Source organism: Hydra vulgaris, chromosome 09, assembly GCF_038396675.1.
Source record: "Hydra vulgaris chromosome 09, alternate assembly HydraT2T_AEP".
Taxonomy (NCBI): Eukaryota; Metazoa; Cnidaria; class Hydrozoa; order Anthoathecata; family Hydridae; genus Hydra; species Hydra vulgaris.
In genome coordinates this window covers 52,380,001-52,385,000 of record NC_088928.1, presented here as the reverse complement: position 1 = coordinate 52,385,000, position 5,000 = coordinate 52,380,001, and the positions used below count along the sequence as shown (strand labels likewise).

At 28.0% G+C, this 5,000-nt stretch overlaps 1 protein-coding gene across 2 annotated transcripts in view; it reads right to left on the bottom strand.

The window, feature by feature from the left end:
- Positions 1–5,000, bottom strand: part of LOC100208202 (uncharacterized) — a 122,910-nt gene that overhangs the window by 94,677 nt on the left and 23,233 nt on the right. The window lies entirely within an intron of this gene.

Below are 5,000 nucleotides of genomic sequence, written 5' to 3'. Positions count from 1 at the left end.
TGAGTAAACGAGTCAATAAAGGAAAAAAGCTGGGCGGTTTGTGACAAAGTTTTGGCTTTGCGAATTCTGTTTTATAGTCCTCAAACTTTTAATGTCTTGCAAACAATATTCTGTTTACCAAGTCAAACCTGTTTATTATTATTTTTGTCCCGCATATTTTCAGATCTTCAAGAAGGGTTTTCTACTCGATTTTTTTCTTTATTAAAGTTACGTGCTGATGCAATGAATCCGCTTGATCATAATGTCAAACTTGTTATGGATGAAATATCATTAAAGCAGCATTTAGAGTATGATGGAAATTCTGACAGGGTTTACAGTATGAAAAATGAAAAACTTTTAAATCATGCTCTTGTAGTTATGGTTAGAGCCTTGGCAAATAAATGGAAACAACCAATAGCTTATTTTTATAATAATTCAACAGTATCAATAGCTGACTTGGCTTCTTTACTACGTGAAACAATTTCTAAGGTTCAAGAAACTGGTTTACAGATTAGATGTGTAGTTTGTGATCAAGGATCTACTAATATAGCTGCCTTACATTTGCTTGGGTTTTCCAAAAATTTACCATACTTTCCTGATCCTTCCAATGATAAAAATATTCATGTTATTTTTGATCCTCTGCATTTAGTAAAATGTATCAGAAACAATTTACAAAGACATAACATTGACATTATTGGTGAAACTGTTTCTTGGCAACACATCCTGTCTTTGTATAACTTAGACAAAATAAACTCTGTGCATCTAACGCCAAAACTAACAGGTAGACACTTAAACCCTGGTCCTCTTTTATCTATGAAAGTCAAACTTGCCACTCAAGTTTTTAGTTATCAGGCTGCTTCTGCATTATATTGCTGCTCTAATACAAATTTACTTCCTTTAAGTGTATTACCAACAGCAAGATTTTTTGAACGCATGGATACTTTATTTGATATATTGAATTCATATAAATTATATGCAGATAAACCAGCTCATTGTGCTCTAACTTTAAAAGGAGCCAATATTTCTCAGTTGGAAGAGTTAAAGCATTGGATTGAAAAATGGAAATTTTGTAATGTTAGAAGTCTAGCAAGTATATCTTGTCATTGGGGTTTAAGTGTCACAATTAATAGTGTTCTAACCTTAAGTAGAGAGCTATTTTCGGAAGGTTTTCAGTTTGTTTGCAATTCTCATTTTAATCAGCACTGCATTGAGAATTTTTTTTCCATTATTCGAAGCAAAGGTGGTTAGAATGACCGCCCAAATGTTAGACGATTTCGAGCTGCCTATAGAAACGCTTTATTACTTTATCTGTAGAAAAAAGCAAATCCAATAGCAACTGTATAAAGAATTCAAATTTTGAGACAGCTTTCAATCTAAATGATTTTATAAAGTGTTTTAATCAAACAACCACTAATAGTGGAATTTATGAAATGGAAAATAACCTCCTAAAGGATTATCTTATTTTCGTCCAGGATCATTTTATATGTTTACTGGAAAAATTTTAATGCAACCAAAGGATCAAGCCCTTTTACAGATGGCTGGATGTTATAGTTATGTCATAGGTGTGCAGATGTACTCTTTTTTAGTTCAGTTGACAGTCCATCAGCTTTTATGTCACTAGTTTGTGAAATGGAAACAACTTTTATGAAATTTATTGATAAATATCTCGAAAGAGATGGACTGGCCATGATTCTCATCAATAAAATTTTAAAAAAATGTCATTTTCAGTTTTTGCACAATCAACATAAAAAAAATGCGCTTTATTTGAAAAAAAACATTGTTCTGTTTTTTGTTATTACAAGAACTTTTTATTTCATAAAATTTTTAAACTGAGACATAAACCCATGCAATAAGTCAAATGCAAAAAAAATTGCATGAATTCTCCATAATTAATATATTATGATAATATTTTTTCAATTTTTGATGTGCTAATAACTTTTAAAAAAATTATGTTTTTTGTTATTACAAGAATTTTTTATTTCATAAAATTTTTAAACAGGAACATAAACCCACCCAATAAGTCAAATTGCAATTTCAAAAATATTGTACGTACTGCCCTTTGATATATTATGATATTATTTTTTCAATTTAATTCTTTGTAATGAGACTTTGTTATGTTATAATGTTTCATATTAATAACTTTTGTTAATGTATAATGTTAATAAATTTTATGTATAATAAAATACTTTTATGTTCTAAAAAGGTTACACTAACTTTCTAATGTTCTAATGTTCTACTAAACTTTTTTTGTTCTACAAAACGTTTTTTCCCCATTATTTCATTTTTATTGAAACATTCTAATGGTAATCTTAACAAAATTGATGTATCTTAATGTTACGAAATTGATATATCTAGAATACAAAATTGAGATATTTAGCAACAAAGTTTGTTAATTAAAAAAAAACTATTCGTGTTAGTTGCAGAAGAGGTCCAGCAGGACATCCCAGAATGCAATTTTGACCAATTATCAGGAGTTTTGCAAAGTGGATAGGCTTTGCTTCCAGGTTCCAAAATAATTATAGTTATTATAAAATTAACTATAGCAATTCTTAACTTTCTTTAAAATATTTTTTCTGTAACTTAAATTTTTTGATATTTAGAAATTTTTTCTGAGAATTTATGGAAGGAGAAACAGCCTGTCAAAATTATGAACCTAGAGAGGAAAAAATTAGATACATGTTTTTGCTAAATTATTATTGCTCTATTCTCTAGGAACATCGAGCACTCTATTTGTAGAATACACTAACATAATATATATATATATATATATAAATTATATATATATATATATATATATATATATATATATATATATATATATATATATATATATATATATATATATATATATATATATATATAATAAATCATAAAAAGAGACTATTGAGGACAAAAACAACAACTTTGATTTAACTTCTAGCAATATAGAAACTGCTGAACCGTTTAATAAATACTTTTTATGGACGTTACCAAGTACTCGCCAAATATCAATAACTTTCTTAACAACTCTATATAAATTGAGTCCATTATTTTTTCTGTTGATTTTGAACCTAAACTAAGTTGAATATGGTGTATTCAACTTTATTTGGATTCAAACTCAACACATCTTATGACCTTGACAGAATAATAAATATTCTTCTAAAAACCTCCTGTTTTATATATTCCATTTTTATTTCTACTTGATGCCAGCTTAAAGCTAAACACACTGTCTCAACAATGGTTTCAAGCTTTTCTTTCTCCATTTTTTAAAAAGGACATTTGACCCTATTAATTACAAACCAATTCACTCACATGCACTTGTTGTAATGCAATGGAAATTATTATTAACTTAGATATCATTAAGTATTTAACTTGCCATAGCCTAAGATATCATAAGATATCATTAAGTATTTAACTTGCCATCGCCTAGTGCAATGCTTGAAGCATTGCACTAGAACAACATTTAACAACTAATTTAGTATTTATTGTCTTTCAAAAGGCATTTGATTCTGTATCTCACCCTAAATTATTAGCTAAACCTGCATTGTTTAACATAAAAGGTAATTTAATAAATTAAATTGCTGCATTTTTTACCAATAGATGTCAACAAGATAACAAAAACATACTTCAAGTGTTATACATACAGTGAAGACTAGAGCATACCTTGTTTTAAAATGCTTCAAGTCTCATTTTTCTAGTACCTCTTAGAGTCTTTACTGCATAAATTTACGTAATATTAGATTATTGCTAATGTGTTTGGTTGCTATATCAAATTGAACTAATAAAAGTAGTCAAGAACATGAAAAATATTCCACTAAAAGATTTCTGCATCTATTCAATTTAATCAAAAACAGCCAACTTCATTTGCTTGATTCGAAGTCACTTGAGAGTATTTAAATATGACTTATTGACGAGCTTTAAAATTTTGCATAATTTAGTCTCAATTGATAATACTGAGTTTTGTTTGATTGACAATAAAAACAAAATGCAGGGTCATAAATATAAGATGCACAAACAACAATGTTGATTAGATATTTACAAATAATGTTTCTCATACAGAATTATCAACATTCTTTTTCAGATAATATCTTTAAGAGTCAAATTAACTCATGCAACAACACTGGCTAGTCAACAATTAATGATTGTCTACTTTTGGAGAAATTTATGTTTTGATCTTCCAATATTAATTCTGGCTGATTAAAACTAATTAGCAAAAACAAGCTTGTGGACCAAATGATTGCACAGTTAAATATTATCTAAAGCCTTGAAAGAAGTGCCATTAGTGTATCATCACCAGATGATTGTACAAAGGAAGACCACTTGTTAAATGTAGCTCAACTTTAAAGGGAGTTGATCAGACAATGCATGTTTAAAATTATTATTTTACTATGATAGTAAAGATTAGGTAATAGGCATCTGTTCCGATAACATACACAGCAACATTGGAAAAAACAATGGTGCTAAATGTATTTTGTCAGATATTTTGAAGGTTCTAATCTGGAGGATTATGTGTCAAAAATGCATGTATGAAAGGCATGTTTATCACTACATTGTCACACTAAAAGGCAAGAAAAATAAAGAGCCAAGACAGCAGATCTGCCAAATTGAAGAAACAATGGAAAAATATATGTTAGGTGATTAATAAAGGAAAAATTTCTGCAACTTTTATACTGTTAGCTATGTCAACCCTTTAGAATATATGAAATAATAAAATAAACCAATATAAAAAATTTTTTATACTGTTAATATACTAAAGGGTTAAAAGTACAATGTGTGTGTGGGTGTTTAATGATTTTTTTTTGACAACACAACTCCTTTCTTTATCTCTATTATAATCAGAGTCATTTCAGTACATTGGATTATGTTGAAGATGGTTTATTATGAAGTATTTTTTATTATATCTTAAAATATTTTCTCTATGGCCCAAGGCAAATTTTTTTCTAATGGATGGGATATATAAAATTAGTAAATTCCTTTTCTATTAGTTTCTTGTATTGATTTCATTTTCTTAGAAATGTCTAACTTTTTTACACAATGTAATA